Source organism: Panthera pardus, unplaced genomic scaffold (assembly GCF_024362965.1).
Source record: "Panthera pardus isolate Hobbes unplaced genomic scaffold, ASM2436296v1 HiC_scaffold_316, whole genome shotgun sequence".
NCBI classification, from domain to species: domain Eukaryota; kingdom Metazoa; phylum Chordata; class Mammalia; order Carnivora; family Felidae; genus Panthera; species Panthera pardus.
This window is the reverse complement of record NW_026526895.1, coordinates 544,540-562,172: the sequence shown is the minus strand read 5'-3', so window position 1 is coordinate 562,172 and position 17,633 is coordinate 544,540. Positions and strand designations below refer to the sequence as shown.

Genomic DNA, 17,633 nt, shown 5'->3' with positions numbered 1-17,633 from the left:
AGAGTCCGACACAGGGCTCAAACTCACAAACCATGAGATGACGACCTGAGCTGAAATCAGATGCTTAACTGAATGAGCCTCCCAGGCACCAACTTTAATGAAATTTTAAATGACACCATTCAAAGTACACTTGATACCTTGCAAACTCAGAGAGAGAGAAAGCAATGTGAAGAATCAGGAAGTGGTAAGAGTTGGCTGCTGAGTTTTACTGTATTTTGGCTTTGGAGGGTGTTTGTTCATTGGGTGAAGTGAGCACAGCATATTTGCCTGCCCTTTACCATAGTACACAGTGGACCTCTGGGAGCCAAAACTCTTTCTGACCAATGAGCTGGAATTTTACTAGGACCGCCAAGATGAGATTTGCTATTTCAAGGACCAGGAGTTATCTTTTATTTTCACAACTCGGTAATTATCAATCATTCAACTCTGCCCTCCAAGATATGTAGAAAATACCCAAATATAGTTGAGAGAGAAAGGGTGATAGCCAAAGTGTATAATCCTTTCCCTTTAAAAAATATGTTTAAATTATGGTTTATGATTTTTTTTTAATTTTAGTGAGGGGAAATGCAAGTGGGGGAGAGGGGAAGAGGGAAAGAGAGAGAATCTTAAGCAGGATTCACACTCAGTGTGGAGCCCAACACAGGTCTGGATCACATGATCCTACAATCATGACCTGACCCAAAATCAAGAATCTGATGCTCAACTGACTGGGCCACCCAGGTGCTCAATAGTCTCTTTCTCTCTGAATGCTGAATAGTAAATTTTCAACGTGAATGGGGGATAAACAGGCATACATACATACATATATACATACATACCTACATACATACATACATATGTATACCACTAAGAAAGCCATGAGTTGTTAGACATGAACTATTTTCCATCATCTTTGTCTTCTAGTTATATTCATGCCTCAAAGTGTTTGTTGATTGCAATGCAAGATCTTGCTGTGTGAGGTACAAATTGTTGTGTGATCAGTTTTCCGTGAAAGTCTTTCCTCATATCTGTCTTAACCACAGATGCAAATGTTGAATTCGAGGATGTAGAGCTAAGAGCCTTGAGGTCCAATAACTGTCAACTAGAAGTTATATTTTCTGTTGGGGAGAAATCCCCATATGATGGCAATGACTTTGCATTGGTAAGGGAAAGAATACTTTCATGCCTTCATGGTTCTTGCCTTTTTCTGTCTCACCAAAATCAAGACTCAGGTCATGTGCCCGTTTATCAAGAAAACACCTTTTTTTTTTCCAGAAAATAAAAACGTCCTGGAAGACAAGCATAATGCATTGAGGTCTGTGAAAGCCACAAAGGAAGCAAAAGTCAAGCAGCTGAAAGAGAAAGCACATAACCTGGAAGAATTCTATGAACAAAGAAAAGTGCCTTCAAAAAAGTAAGATGGGGCGCTTGGGTGGCTCAGTCGGTTGAACGTCCAAATTCGGCTCAGGTCATGATCTCAGGGTCCATGAGTTCAAGCCCCATGTCAGGCTCTGTGTTGACAGTTCAGAGCCTGGAGCTTGCTTTGGATTCTATATCTTCCTCTAGCCCTACCCAACTCGCACTCTGTCTCTATCAAAAAATGAATAAACGTTAAAAAATATTTAGAAAAGTAAGATGTTCACGTGACAACTGTCACAAGGACCGGATTGTATGGGAGAACATGGCAGCCAGTAGAGATAATTGTATTTCTTTTGGAACTGGGTCCAGAGTATTTTTGCCCAATGCATTCAGTAGAATTGGACCTTCCCTTCCTACCTTGCTTTCTGTAACGTAACCGACATTTTCCTTTCTGTCCTAAGTGCTTGCCACACATTGTGTCATGTTTTGGGGGCGGAAGAGGGAAGGTACCATCATTAATAACTTTAATACCTGGATCCACTCTGGAATCACCTACACTGTCCTGTAGGTTTCAATCGCATCACACTGTTTTGTCGCCCAGCAATTAGGTCATTTTTGTTCAGGACCAGACATGGGTCAAAAATGTGTGGGGAAAAAAATGAATTATCTTGCTGCAGAAACAATGGAGGTTGCTTTCTGGAAAGTGGGTAGGGGTACCAGCAGTACTGGATCCCTGCATCCATTCTGCCAGTGAGATTGTTCACTGCAGGCCCAATCCGTAAGAAAGTCAAGTTGTTTCCTGTCCCCCGATTTTTCAAGTGAAACTCTTCTGAGTCTTGGCCAAAGCCTGCAGCTTCACTAGGGCTCATCTTTTCTGGCCGTCCCTGAACTACACTTGTTTACTTCTAACTCTGTGCCCATAAAGTTCCTCAGCTTCTTTGCCATTCAAGTGTATGCCCCCCACATCAATGATGAGTCCTAGGGAGTTTGGGTCCAACTGCCAGGCTGGCTTTGTCCTGGGCTTCCTTCTTCTCCATCTTGGTCTTGTGTGTCTTCGTGGGGTTGTCAGATACTTGGTGCATTCAGTCACATGTCTCCTCCTTTGTACAGTATTTCCTTTTGTTCTCAGGAGGAGATGCGGGACTTGAGACCCTCACTCGTGTTGGAAAGTGAAGTATTCTCTTCCCTGGAGACTCACTTTATGTTCATCCTTCCCATAGCTGGGGTTAGGGCTTGCTCTGTCTCACTGGCATCTTGTTTTTGTTAACTCGTAAGCTCTTCCTGTGAGTGGGTACAACACCCTGATCACCTGTCTATCTTCAACCCCTTACAACAGAGCCACTACATTACAACCACTCCAGCAAGCATTTGCCGAAGGACTGCCTGAGAGGCCAGAAGGAAATGCATGTGCCTTTCTCTGTCTAGTGCTTTTGTGTCATTTTCTAAGAGATTTTCAATTTTTCATGTGATTCTTGAGTACATCAAGTGTTAAGTTGAAACCATCTCAGTCAACACCACAAACAAAATAGTCTGAGGGCAACACAGCAACCCAGCCTTGCCAAGCATTGCCTTTGGCTGCCTTCACTATCAACGGAATGAGTCTTGTTAAAGTAGATTTGGCTCCATGAAGTTGAGAGTTTTCCACCTGAAATCTCTTTCCTGGAAGTAAACCCAGACTGTGTGACAGTTCATATCAGGTTGTACGTCAGGAGATGATGTTGTTCTAAGATTGGCCTTTTGAAGGTGGAGGCAGGGGTTGCAGTCCTGAACTCTAGCGATGTCTGGGAGTGAGCTGCAATGTTAGTGAAACCATAATCTGGAAGGTCGTCTTTCAGGTGATTGCCTGTGTCATGGTACAACTTTTGGACTGAGAATCAGGGCTCCCCACGGAGATGTAAGACTAGTGATGATCCCCTGCTTCATCCTAATGGGTACAGTTGGTCAGATATGGTTTTTCACTCACTGATGAAATGAGTCTTCACCATCTCAAACAAAAGACCAACTCTGGGAAGGCACAAAATACAATGTTATTTGATGACTTTATGATAAAGGAGATGAAACAAGAGAACTAGAAAGACAGTTCCAATAGTAGAGACGTGGCAGCAGACAGAAGTTGAATTTTCTTGAACTTAAATGGGGTGTTCACTTCATTTGTCTGATTGGGTTGTCTGTGCATTTATGGGAGAAGTGGGGGAAGGGATATTTGCATAGGCCTTCAAGAGTGCTGGGAGGTAAAAAGGGAGAACTTCTGGACCTTGGTCCTGATTGTGTATGTATTTTCCCATCTTAGGAAGCTGAAAATGACACTGTGAACTGGCGGCAAAGAAGAATCATCTGGCAGCTGCGGGTAAAATTTGAAAATAGCTACAGAAAGGGCGCCTGGGTGGCTCAGTCGTTTAAGTGTCCAACTTCAGCTCAGGTCATAATTTCACAGTCCGGGAGCTCGAGCCCCATGTCAGGCTCTGTGCTGACAGGTCAGAGCCTGGAGCCTGTTTCAGATTCTGTTACATCTCTCTCTGTCCCTCCCCCGCTCATGCATGTGCTCACTCTCTCTCTGTCTCAAAAATAAACATTAGGAAAAAAAAAGAAAATAGCTACAGAAGAAATAAACAAGTACAAGTGAGTTCAGCTAGTAATTACCAGAAGCTCATGAAACCGCTGTTCATTTTTTGGTTTTTAATCTTTTTGCAATGTTTAAAGTCAACATATACATAGAGTGTTAACAGATAAAAAAGGTAAATTTAGAAAGAATAAAACAATTAAGTTTATAAACATTTGCAGATCTCAAGTAGTGGCCAGACTGTGTGGAAACTTTGTCCATGCTAACATTCCTCGGGGGTGGTGTCAATTGTCATCATCTGTAGGAAAGCAGTGTGTCGTACAATGAATCATACCCATCAACGTGGTAGTGCCATTTCATGGCCCTCGTCTTTGCAACCCTGGGAAACATGGTGAGGATATAAGTTATAGAAGAATAGATCTTTATGATAAAAGACACTTGTCACATGATGAGTTAGAGAAAGATTGAAAATGGGAAGGAACTCTATGAACTCTGAACCCTACAGGCATGGAATAATGAGTAAGGAAAGGATGTAACAAGAGCTTTGATCCTACTGGTCATTGATAATCATGGGCAAAGTGTTTCATGTGTAAGAATAAATTGTATCAGGGGACAGATATGAGGTTGTTGGGAACGTGGGCAGCTTATTTAAAATCATACCCAATATTGGGCCTTATCTGACAAGAGCAATTGTAACTCACAGGCAACAAATTGAACAAACACGGGAACAGCTGCAGCAGGCAGAGCTCCCCTTTAGATACCAGGTAACCTGAGTTCTGCCTGACATACTGAAGCCTTAGCACCTCACGCGGGTGAGTGTAGTGGCCCTTGGAATCCCTGACCACAGGCTTTTCATTGTTGGCTTTTTCAGCTTGCAGTTCATGAGAAGAATGCTCAGGACAACTAGGTAAGTGTTTTCTTGTTTCCTCCTCTTTCTTTGGTGCACAGTGTGGCACCACCTTCCGACTGAAGGTGGATGTGTTTTTTCTCCCCCAGATCAAGACTCAGATCTGGGACAGGGAGATGGTGGAGCAGGGCAGGGAGGTCGCTTACTTGAAATACAGGTGTGGTCATTTGACTTGCGTTTTTATGGGTGTTTCCAGGGATGACGCCTGCACTGTTAGTTGTCTAGTAGACGACGTGGTGTTACAACTCTTATAGAAGTCCATTATTTTTCTGTATCCAAGACTGGACGGGATGGAAGCAAAGAGGCTGCCTGAGGGATACACGAGGCAGAAACCAATGGCTGCAAGATCAGAGACGCAGAACCCTCCGAGGAGAGGTAAGAGGCACGTTGTGATGTGCCGCAATCTAACTTCTGCTGTGCAGCTTGTTCCTGTGGATGATCATTGTGTGGTCTGGAAAGAATCACAAGCACTAAGGACAGCAGGTGGTCTGAAGGGGTGACAGAAGGGTGTTCTCCTCTGCTGCCGCAGTCAGTGAGGCACTTGTCCCTGAGACTGGTGGAGCTCATGCCCCTCCTCTACCGGTGACCCTCCCACCTCCTCTAGCATCCCCCTGTCTGAAGAGCCTGGAAAGGATGACAGGACATGGGCCTCATCCTTCTTCCCACCCAGACTCAATGTGAAGACTTTAGTTTATTTGAGGAGAAGGTCATTTATTCACTAGTTTTAACGGTCTTTCTTTTTGTTTGTTTTTGGGAACTGTACTCCTACATCCCTCAATTGAAGTTCCATAAAGCTTAGCTTAGTCCCCTGATGGTATCAGTGTAACTCTGCAGCTTCACTGCTAACTTCTCACAGTTTTCCATTTCTCTATAGTGTCAAATTAGTCTTTCCTTATATACTAACTGCTCTCATGTGGAAGGCAGCTTGTAGATAAGCTGAGAGATTGAACAATTTGCCTGAAGTCGGAAGAAATGCACGCTTCTTGAGGACTCATTGAGGATATATGCCAAACCAGTAATCTTTTTTTTTTAAGTTTATTTATTTTGAGAGAGGCAGAGACAGAATGCCAAGCAGGTTCCACACTGTCAGTGAGGAACCCAATGCTGGGCTTGAATTCACAAGCTGTGAGATCGTGACCTGAGCCAAAATTAAGAGACGGATGATGAATCCAAGCATCCTCATATTAATTCTTTATCTGTAATGAAATCGTGATTTCCCATGATGTATACTGAGAAAACTGTTTTACTGATGAATTCTAAATTGCTAGTTGTGCCTGACCTGTCCACAGTTATGTGATTAATTATGAAACAACATGAACTAGAGCACCGTGAGGTCTTTATCAAGGTGAGGGGATGGTTCTCTCCCTTATCCTTGGGGGTCACCTGAGGCATGTGGGATACCCTCTGCCTCTGGTCACGGACCTGACTGAAGGGAAAAGTTTAAGATATTTGAGGAATGAGTTGAGGGATTGTTTTCATTATGCCCAGTCCTCTGAAAGCAGAATAAACCTCTGTCCCTTCTAGGGTCTTTAGTAGATTGAGAAACTGCTGAAACCTCTGTGAGGTACAGCGACTCTGGCTGTACCAAGAATGCAGACAAGGACAAGGTAAATGCCGGGGCCATTCTCAGTTGTAACTCTTTTGGGAAACCCTCATCTTTATGTACAGCACGCTCACCCAGCCTTGTCTTGTTTTGCGTGTTGTGTGCTATGTCTATTTCTTCTTTGTTTTCGAAACGCATACTCATAACCCAGGAGCCCACAGGCTTCTCAATTTTTAGTCTGTCAGCTTTCTGTGGTAAGTTTAGAAGCCAAAAGCGCTTAGAGACTGAGTACCTTTAGGTTTTTCCGTGAGTTTCAAGAAATAACGAGAGGAGGATGACTGCACACTCCAAACAGAAGTCTCCTGGCCTGGGTGACCCCTTGCAGACCTCACCTCGGTGGGAAGAGTGTGGTTGCTGTGTCTTTCTTTCTTGATTCTGGCTAGGAGATGAACCGGTTAGAAACGACCTCATGACTCCAACTTTATATGTTGTGCCCTGTGCCATTTAGAGTGGTCCTAGATAAAGCCAGTGTCATCAGTCATCACCTTCCTGTCTTTGTTGGTAAATGACTTGCCTGGAATCCTCCACCTATACCTTAGGTAAAAATAGTTTGAACACTGTGTCCTTCAATTGTGTTTCTATGAGCAGTTTTTGGTTGTGTCCCCAGTCACTGTTAGAGCTCATACAGTCTCATGACACATACCAGGAGTTTTGTACCAAAACACTTGCATGAAATCTGTTATGTGAATTTCTCCTTCTTTTTTTCTGTTGCACATAATTACTCTGTGTCCTGTAGTATGCTTAAAGTCAGAATTCCCTATGAATTAAGATGAACACATCTGAGCTTTGTAGACATTCACCACAAGTAACTTGTTCTTCACAGAGGTCTCTCATTCCCCTGCAGGATTCCAGGCATCCTCCACTCCCCAGAGGTCTCAGAGGCCTTTGACAACCCTTCAAGAGGGAAGACTCCTTTCTCAGGGAGAAGAGCAAAGGAAGCATAGAGAGGGTCCGGCTGCAGAACGTTTTGCCAGGAGTGGCTGTGATTCCATGAGCAGAATATGAGCCGTGTATTCCCACTTATTTTTTTTTTGTGTGTGTGTGTTCTTAATATACCAAAAGCAGAGCATCTGGAGTTGCTGTAGAGGAGGGATGCAGGGTGAACCTGGACATCGATGGCTGCCTGTCTGGAGAATGCTACTTCATTAATCTGTAATTACTTCTGTTAACCCTCTAGGACAGGACCCTTGCCATTTTCTTCCACAGACATGGGCAGTGATGTGTGGTGGCAGTAGGTTAACCTCTTGCATCTACTACCCCAAGCTGTAGGTGGTATCCAGTGGCAGGGACAGAGTTTTCAGGTACTGATGCTACTCTCTTGGATCCTGGTGGTAGAGAAGGTGGCAGGTGCTGACACATTCTTCTCTGGGTTACAGCTGCTTTTGGTATTGGTTCTCTTGTCTGGCATATGGATGTAGCTGTCAATTCTGCAGGGCAGTCTGGATCCTGGGGACCTCCTCTGTTAACTGGACGATTCTGCATGCCCTACCCTGGAGACGCCCCGCCCCCATGGACTATTACGCACATCCACCTCCTGAACCTTAGTGGCCCTGAGGCCACTCAGAACCCCTCCACCTGCAACACTTGGTAAGATGATCTGAGCACTAGGAGTTGACTTGTAAAACACACTCACCTTATTTTGTTGCTGTTAGGTCTTGGGCCAAGGTGTAGAGGCGGTACCACAGATATTGTGATGCAAGGGGAATGTGTCTGCTGCCATTACCACATTCCTCAAAAGTTTCTCAGGATCTCATCTTTGTCCTTTCCCCCACAATGGGTTGGTACAGGCATCTCTTGTGGAAAAGGAATGGGGCCGTATGCAGAAAATCAGACATAGCGCTTCAGCAGAAATGCCCTGTACACAGTCCACGTGCTGGGATCTGTGAGGCATGAGGCACAATGTAACGTACGTCCATCTAGTTGTGCCCCCAGCCATCCATAGTTGTCGCTGAGTGAATACATCTGAGTCAGGGCTTTTAGGAGTCTTCATCAAGTTACAAGGGATGGTTCTTCAAGTTCTTTTTGGGTATCACCGGAGGCATGTGAGACACCCTGTGCATGTAATTTGGGATCTCACTGGGACAAAGAGTTTAAGTTGTTTGAAGTATGAGGGGAGGGTTTTTTGTTTTGTTTTTGACCTCCAAACAGTCTACTCAAGTCAGAATAAACCTCCATCCCTTCTAGAGCTTTTTGTAGGTCCAGAAGTAGGAGTCACAACCAAGAGTGACATCGACACTGGCTCTGCCAAAACTGCCGTGAAGCACAAAGTAAATGCTGTGGCCATTTTCAGTTCTAATTCTTTACAGACCGCCACATCTTTCTGTACAGGACACCCTCCTGCCTATTTCTCTGGTTTGTGTGAAGTATGGCCTGTCTGCTGTTTTTGTTTTTTTTTTTCCCAAATGCAAAACCTTTACCGCCGAGTCTACAGGCTTCCCTCTTTCCCAGCTGGCATCTGTTTGTGGTAACTTGAGCAGCTAAGCATGCCTAAAGGTGGGGGCCATAGGGCTTTTCTAATGTGTTCCTGGAATAAATCAAGGAGGATGACACCACACTCCACTTGGAAGTCTCCTACCTTGCCTCATTCTTTGTGGATCTCCTCAATGTGGAATCATTGCTCTTGCTGTTTCCTCCTCTCCTGTTTCCTTCTATTGAGGGTTTTAACGTGCTCAGAATAATCTGTGGGTATCCTTACAACTTGAAAATGCGAACTGCCTTCACTCCAACTTATATTTTTGCATGTGTCATTTACAATGGTCTTAGACAAAGTAAATTTCATACCTATCAGCATTTTGGTAAACATGCTGTCCAGAATCCCTTCAGGTGTGCCCTGGGCACACACACTCTGAACTATAAGAGGTGGCATATTTGTCATAGAAAACATGCACTGGAACTTAATTTGTGAAGAGAAAAAATCCAAAATTACCTGTGTGGCAAGTCCCCACGGTGTCCTTCGCTTGTGTTCACCTGAGCACGTTCTCTCGTGTCCTGTGTCACAGGTACAGCTAAAACATGGAAACTTACACCAGACATCAAAGTGCATTTGTGTTAATTTTGTCTTTTAGAATTTCAGCTCATTTTTCCAGAGAACACAATTACCCTGCAAAATGTACTGTACTTAAGCTGAGAAGTACCTCTGAATTCAAATAAATTAGCTGAACCTAACTAACATGTATAGGCCAACTAACATGTATAGGCCACCTGTTTCTCTAAGAGCATGCTTTCCCAGTTCCTCTACAGGCCCTCAGGATCCCCATCTCCCCATATGTCTCTGTGCCCATGGATAGCACTTCCAGAGAGGAGGAGACCCCATTGTCGGGACAGTAGTTTGGGCACAGGCAGGGGCTTAGAGGCAGAACTTTGAGCCACGAGGGCTATGATTCCATGTGTGGACACTGGCTTTGTCATTCCTTCTCATTCTGTAGTTCTTCACATGCACAATAAACAGCCTCTGTGGTGGAGGGGATGAAGGGTGGAGTGTGATCCTGGACATAGTTGCCTTCCTATCTGGAATATGCTACTGTGTTAATTTAGTATTCAGCCTATAAATCTTCTAGGAAAAGGGCCCTTGCTGTTTCTACGTTTCCAGACACGTGGGGACATTAGTTTACCCCAATCACATCCTCTTCCCACCCCAAAGCTGTAAGTGGAACCCAAAGTATGGGTAGAGATTTTGGCACTGATGCTGCCCTCTTGGAATCTGGTGGTGGGGAAACTAGTAGGATATGAGCACTGCTGCTTTGGGTTTCTGCTTTTTGCTGGTGTTGGTGCTCTGTTCTGTCCTATGAACATACCTCTCATTTCTTTTCCGCAGGCTATTTTGTATGCAAGAGTCCTGGTCCTTTCCCAGGATTGCCTTGCAGGCTGTACCCGGTGGACCACCCTTCACCACCAGTCATGGGCTATAGGCCACATCCCCCTCCTCCACCTACTCTATTTGTTAAGATGACCTGAATTGGATGAGTGGCTGGTAAAGTATATTCATCTTCTTCATGATTGACTGTGGCAATGATGTAGAGATGGTTGTGAGTCTTGGCAATCCAACTACAAACTGCCTGAGGACACCGTAGCATATCTCAAGTTTCTCAGGACATACATACAATGGGCAGTGTCATGTCCCTGTAATACAGTGAGCTATACGTTTTTCTTGTCAAATGAAAGAGGAGTTTTTACACAAAAGCAGACGTATCAGCAGTACTGGTGCGTATGTTGGAGACACAATGTGTTGGGTTCTCTAACTTTTAGAGCATCAGGTGTCCCGTGTGAAAGAGGGACATTCATTAAATGATTCAGACCTTGTAATCACCAAAATGGAAACACCAGTGAAGGATCCAGGGCAAAAACGGGGGAACCTTGAATCATACAGGAATAGAAGGGAAGTTGAGCACAGTAAGCAGAGTTTGAGGAGGTGCAGAGGGGAGGGTGTTGGGGTCAGTGAGATGCAGTGGGAGGTCATTCCTGGCCGCAGCCTGAGCAGGGAGTGTGAGGTCCATACGGAGGTGCTGTGTGGGATTACTATCAGTGCACAATGCACCGTTCATCTCCAAAATATCAGTGTGTTGCCAAAGTGCACGCGGGTAATCATGTAAAAAGATTCTTGTCTCTCTGGATTTTCCTGAAGGTTCTGGTATTTGTGGGGGGAAAAGAGCCCTGGAGATATGGGGAATTTAACTTGGTCTTATGAAAATGCTGTATGCCCAAGTTCATATCCCTCAGTGAGACTAAAAGTGGAGACAGAGTCTAGATCAGCTGAGTCATCCTACAATTCAGGGCTGGCCAGATGCCACCACTACTGGACCCCTGTCATCATCGTGACTACAGCTTTGCATCTCCTCAAACTTCTCTCACAATATACTGAGGTTTTGCCTGTGTTCCTGCTGTCTCAGCCCTAATACCAGTTCTCAGTGGGACCTACACAGAGCCTCAGCTGTGTTATCTGTGAAAACAGGGATAACATTTGTTTCCAAGAACAAGAGAAAAAGAAGACATTCAGTGCAGAAATCATCTGCAAAATCTCTGGGAATTGTCCCCTCACGCTTCTCACAGTTTCAATTAAGATATCCACACAATGATCCTCCAAAAAAGATGGTCACGGGAGTTCATTAAACTAAGACTGTTAACAACTCAGCCCAGGGAGTGGGAATCACTGTTTTAAAAAATAAGACAATGTCCTTCATTTTTCTATTAGAATTCGGGCCCTGTCACACAATGAAAGAAAAGATAAGTATGAGAATATGTACATTCAGAGACCTAGATCTGAAGATAATCATTTTCTATTACACATAATCTCACAGAGGCAGCCACACACTAAAATGTTCATCTGAGGCCACAGATAAACTACAGAAGACAGAATGCATGTAGGAAAACATAAGATCACAGGGGAATAAACCAAAATCGCTTTGCCTTATAGGACAACTCTTTTGAAATTTGAAGAGGACTGCATGGTGACAGACAATCGTGTTTGTATATACATTTTAAGAAGGTGTCAGATCTACCTGAATGCTTTCCCTGCCCATCATGTCCCCTCCACTTTGTCCTTCTTACTGTCCCCTAATCTACCTTTCATCGTTTTGTCTCTGTGTCAGCGTCTGCTTCTAGGGCCATCTACTCTCGCTCCCCATTGAGTGCACACAGTGGGGTTCCTGTACACACAGGTAACAAAGTGCCAGAAATGGTGGTGATGGAGGATAGAAGCAAGATCACCCTTTGTGCAGGGGAACCTGAGGGAGTTTTCCGGGGTGATGGGAACTACCTATATCTAGATTGATGGGGTGCTTATGCTCAATTATTTTGGGAATATTCCCTGACTCCATGGTGCCTTGGGGTCAGACAGGTATCTGTCCTTAGGAAATGGCTGAGATCTAATGGTGGAGAAGGATGAGGAACCAGCTGTAGAGAGGAGTGAGGGTCAGACCCACGCCCAGGATGCCAGGTCTCCACAGACAGCACCACGTGTAGGAGGACCCTGAGGAGCAGAGATTTCTTGATCAGACCCATGAACTACATAATCCTCCTGTAGTTTCCTCACTGAGTGATGGCAGAGCAGAGACCAGCAGCTGGAGGACACCCTTATCATGGCTGGAATGGAGCAGTGGGCCTGGGGGAGTGAGTCAGGGAAAGGGACAGGCAGAAGGTAGTGACAGGGAGTTTGAGAGACAAACGGAAGAGAGGAGAAGGGACCCTTCTCTGCTGACTTCACCTACATTTCTGTGTGACCAAAACGAGACCCTTGTCTCCCACGGAAGGGAAGAGGGCTGGCAAAACACCGAGTGACATACTCAGCTCAAGTGCCCAGGGTATCTGCCTTGCTCTTGAGTACCTAACACAGGAAGCATGTGCTTTCTGTCACGATTGGAACTGCAGCCTGTACCATTTAGTGAAAATCAATCCAATTATGCATCCCTCAGCATTAAAGTACTGCAACAAAATTAAGTGAACAGACTGAAAGATACAACGCAGGATAAAGTCCAAAGGTAGAGCGATGGCAAAACTTACGGGAATACAGTCTATCCGAAAAGGAGGTAGGTACCCTAGTGCAGGCATTCAGACACCTGGCCAATATCCGAAACCGTTAAAAAAAAAAAAAAGTCCTTACTTCAAAAGCAACATTAGCTCTAGACACAAAGGGATCATGATTTAAGGTTTAGAGAGCAACCATATGACTTCATGGTGCTGTATCCATGAGATCAAGTCTCATCAAATTATACCCTTTAAATTGAGGCTCTTTGTTATATGTAAATTATACCTCATTAAAGAGAGTTTCAAAGCACAATATACTAGAAGCAAATGTGGGAACGTTCCTTTCTAATCCTGAAGTGCACGGGTGATATGAGTCAGCCCATGTCTCAAAAATCCAAAATAATAAGACATTTAAAAAATTAATAATAGCAGAGTAAGCAGACCCTGAGCTCACGCTGTCCCATGTTTTCAACTGCATAACATCCACATCCAAGTCCATGAACCAGAGAGCATTCCAAAGACTGGCAGAAGAAACTCCACACCTAAATAGAGAGAAGCTGCATCAGAAAGGTTAGGAAGGTCAGAAAGGTGGAGGCTGTCTGCCTGCAGAAGGGGCAGAAAAAGTGAGCCCTCACACCAGGTAGCAACACAGGGAAGACTAATCTCCACAACATTGGGCATTAAAACCCAGGGGGGCTGAATTCCCTTGAGTTTAGATCCTGGTATTTGGAGGTCAGCTGACCCAGCACTGGGTTATCCAGGAGGATGAGTGATAGCCAGGTCCCTGCCTGTGTAGAGAGGCAACGTATACATGGCATTTCACACAATGCTTAGGCCACAGGAGACACATGTATTCATGCTGATTCTTGACTCAGCTGGCCTGCCTGAGTCCCACTGACACCACTGAGAGCAAGCACAGCCCACAACAGGCACGCATTCAGTGCAGACCCCTGCACTGAAAGGAAAAGTAACCCAGACACAACAGCAGGGAGTGAGCAATACCCATACGATATCCTCCTGAAGGTTCAGGTCCTATAAACGGAGACGTGCACTGCTGAGGACTCCAGGACCTCTTTTTAATAACGGCATTCATTTCAAGATCGGAAGGCACAGCTGACTTTCTTAACACAGAGAAATAGAGCCAGAGGGACAGACAAAATGGACACACAGAGATATTTATCTACAATGAAAGACCTAGTCAAAGCCACAGCCAGAGAACTAAGCCAAAGAGATGTAGGTAACATACCTGATACAGATTTGAAAGCAATGATCATAAGGATACTCACTGGAGTTGTGGAATGAGTAGAAGAGTGAGACCCCTGACAGAGGTAAGATATAACATAGTTAGACACTGAGGACACAATCAAGGAGAAACATGCTTGCTGGAATGAACAGAGGGATGGAAGAAGCAGCCGAACAAACTAGTGACCTCGAAGACTGAGTGATGGAAATTAATCACACTGAACCAAAGAGAGAGAACAGAATTCTGCAACATGAGATGAGACTAAGCGAACTCAGTAACTACAGGAAAGATAATAGTATTCATATTGTAGGAGTCCAGAAGGAAGAGAAAATGGGGTAGAAAATTTATTTGAGGAAACAATAGCTGAAAACTTCCCTAATTGGGGGAGGGAAACAAACATCCACATCCAGGAGACTAGAGAACTCCCATCAAAATCAGGCCAACACACAAACCTATTGTAAGCAAACTTACAAATTAGGGTGAGAATAAAGAAAAACTTGTAAAAGCAGCAAAACAGTCCTTAACTTAGAAGGGAAGACCCATAAGGCTTGCTACATATTTCTGAACAGAAACTTGGCAAGCCAGAAGTGAGTGACATCACATATTCAAAGTGCTGAATGGAAAAATCAGCAGCCAAGAATACTCTATTCAGCAAGGCTATCTTTCAGGATGAAGGAGACACAGACTTCCCCAAACAAAAACTAAAGGAGTTTGTACCACTAAACCAGTCCTGCAAGAAATATTAAGAGGGATTCTTTGAGTGGAAAGGAGAGACCAACAGTGACAGTATAGAGGTAGAAGACAAATTCAAGTAAAAAATGAACATTTCTGGAAAAAAATCAGTTAAAGTACTCAGAGAAATGGATTTGAAATATAATAACATTTACCAAAAACCTAGGGAGGAGAAAGTAATGGGTTCAAAGGTAAATGACCATCAATACAAACTGCTCAATGCAGAAGAGGTTATATAAACACCTAACAGTAGCCATATCCTAAAACCAGTCATAAATATGCTAAGAATAGGGATAAAGAAATCAAAATATATCACTAAAGAAAATAAGCAATACATGAAAGAAAGGCAAGAAAGGATCAGAGAAAATCATTAGAAACCACAACAAAACAGGCAATAAAATGGCAATACATATATACATAACAATCAATTTTGAAGGGAAATGGAGTGAATGCTCCAATCTAGAGAGGTAAGGTCTAAGAATGGATGAAAAAACAAAACAGATTCAGATGCCTACAAGTGACCCACTTTACAGCTCAACAATGATAGGATAGAGAAATATCACACAAATGAATGTCAAAAGAAAGCTGGGGTAGCAATACTTGTATCAGAAAAAATACACTCAAAAAAGTACATAACAAGACACAGAGGAGGATAGTATATACCAGTAAATGGTACAATCCAAAAAGAAGATAAACCAACTGTAAATATATCCCACAATTAAGTGGGATTTATTCCCAAGCTACAAAGGTGGTTCAATATTCGCAAATCAATCAATGTGATACAATACATCAACAGGAGAAAGGATAAGAACCAGATGATCGGGGCATCTGGGTGGCTCATCCTTTAACAGTCTGAAATCAGCTCAGGTCATGACTTCATGATTCCTGAGTTCAAGTCCCGCTTCAGACTCTGTGCTGAAAGCTCAGATCCAAGAGCCTCCTTCAAATTCTATGTCTCCCTCTCTCTCTGCCCCTCCCCTGCTCACGCTCTGTCTCTCTCAAAATTAATAAACGTTAAAAGAAAAGAAGCATACAGTCATTTCAATACATGCAGAAAGAAACATTTGACAAAGTACAACATCCGTTCATGCATGTAACCCCTTAAAGTAGGTTTACAGGAAACATACATTAACGTAATAAATGTTATCTATGAAAACCCTGCAGTTATAATCAACCTTATGGGGAAAATCTGAGAGCTTTTCCTGTAAGGTCATGAAGAAGACAAGGATGTTTACTCATACCACTTTTAGTAAACAAATTACTGGAAGTCCTAGCCACAGCCAGCAGACAAACGAAACGAAACCATTTGCAGATTACATGAAACTATATATAGAAAACCCTAAAGAGTCCACCTAATAACTGCTAGAACTGATAAATGAATTCAGCAATGTCACAGGATACAAAATCATTGTACAGAAATCTGTTGCATTTGTAGACAATACAGAAGCAGTAGAAAGAGACATTAAGAAAACAGTCCCATTTACAGTCATACACCAAAAATAAGGTATCTATGAATAAATCTAACCTAAGTGGTGAGCGACCTATACTCAGAAAGTATAAAACAGTGATGAAAGAAATTCAAGATGACACAAAGAAATGGAAGGACATTCCATACTCACGGATCAGAAGTACAAATATAGTGAAAAAGTCTATACTTCCCAAAGCAATTGACAGAATTAATGGAATTTCTATCAAATTACCGACAGCAGTTTTCACAGAACAACAGTCCTAAAATTTGTATGGAACCAAAAAAGACCCCAATCTTCAAAATAAACAATCTTTATGTGAAGTGATAATTATGGATGGCACTATGCCTCTGGATCTTCTGCTCCAAAACACAATAACTCTGGCTTAAGCATTTGAACAAACGTTAGACATATCCCAACCAAGGATCATTCTACAAAATACATTCTACAAATGTACCCTCAAAACTTTGCACCTTATGAAAAATATGGAAAAATCTAAAAATTGTCATGGCCTAGTAGAGCGTAAGGAGACAGGATGACTGTAACGTGCCAGCTGGGATGAGTCTGGGCTAGGAGAGGTTAAAACCGAAGCAATCTGAATACAAATATAAACTTTACTTCATACTACCATATCTCTTTGATACATTGATTGTGATCATGTACCAACCATTATGACATCAATAGTGAGAAAACAGTCTGATGTATGTGGATACTCAGTATTATGTTCCCAATTTTTTTTGGTAAATAGAAACCCATCATGATAGAATAGATTATTAGTAATCATGGTTTTTCTACACATAAGATTATATAACCAGTTCCAGTATTAGTTACTCGTGATGTACATGTACCTATTCTTGTTGTTCTTACTATTGTTTAATTTAAATACTAGCTTTCATGGTACAGAAAACTGAATGCATGATAAACACTTCATAGAAACATCTACTTTACATATTTTAAGATAATAACGTACATATATACCACTCTATTATGTGGTATGTAAATTAAGTGTTTTTCTGATCTTGAACGATCATGTCATTGAATGGCTTTCCATAAAGGTGGTCATGCTAGATAATGAATGATACTCAGAGTTTACAGGATGTACTTCACATCATGCCTGAACATCGTTAAAAATAAAAGCATACACGCGGCCAGATGAAGCATTGTGACTGGCTCACTTATTGTAAAGAACCCTTGCTTTAATATTTTCACGTATATTTTTAGCAGGAATACAAGAGAATCAAATATTTCCAAATCAAAGAGACATCCAAAGACTGGACGAACGATAGGGAGTTCAAAGGGTTTCAGAAGGATAAGAGTTGACCATG

General features: G+C 42.9%; 3 long non-coding RNA genes across 4 annotated transcripts; 2 read left to right on the top strand and 1 right to left on the bottom strand.

Moving 5' to 3' along the window:
- Positions 1-4,084: 4,084 nt before the first annotated feature.
- Positions 4,085-13,348, bottom strand: LOC128774440 (uncharacterized). 2 transcript variants are annotated; one of them, XR_008418996.1, is made up of 4 exons: positions 12,904-13,348; positions 9,335-9,427; positions 8,042-8,288; positions 4,085-4,277 (listed from the first exon to the last, which is right to left on the bottom strand). It is a non-coding gene; the product is annotated as an uncharacterized LOC128774440 (long non-coding RNA). The 2 variants fall into 2 exon arrangements; XR_008418995.1 differs by lacking the exons at positions 8,042-8,288; positions 9,335-9,427; positions 12,904-13,348 and adding exons at positions 4,952-5,114; positions 6,641-7,226.
- LOC128774441 (uncharacterized) lies at positions 4,464-4,953 on the top strand. Its single transcript, XR_008418997.1, has 3 exons — positions 4,464-4,662; positions 4,770-4,805; positions 4,895-4,953. It is a non-coding gene; the product is annotated as an uncharacterized LOC128774441 (long non-coding RNA).
- Positions 9,865-13,180, top strand: LOC128774442 (uncharacterized). Its single transcript, XR_008418998.1, has 2 exons — positions 9,865-10,378; positions 11,819-13,180. It is a non-coding gene; the product is annotated as an uncharacterized LOC128774442 (long non-coding RNA).
- Positions 13,349-17,633: the final 4,285 nt, after the last annotated feature.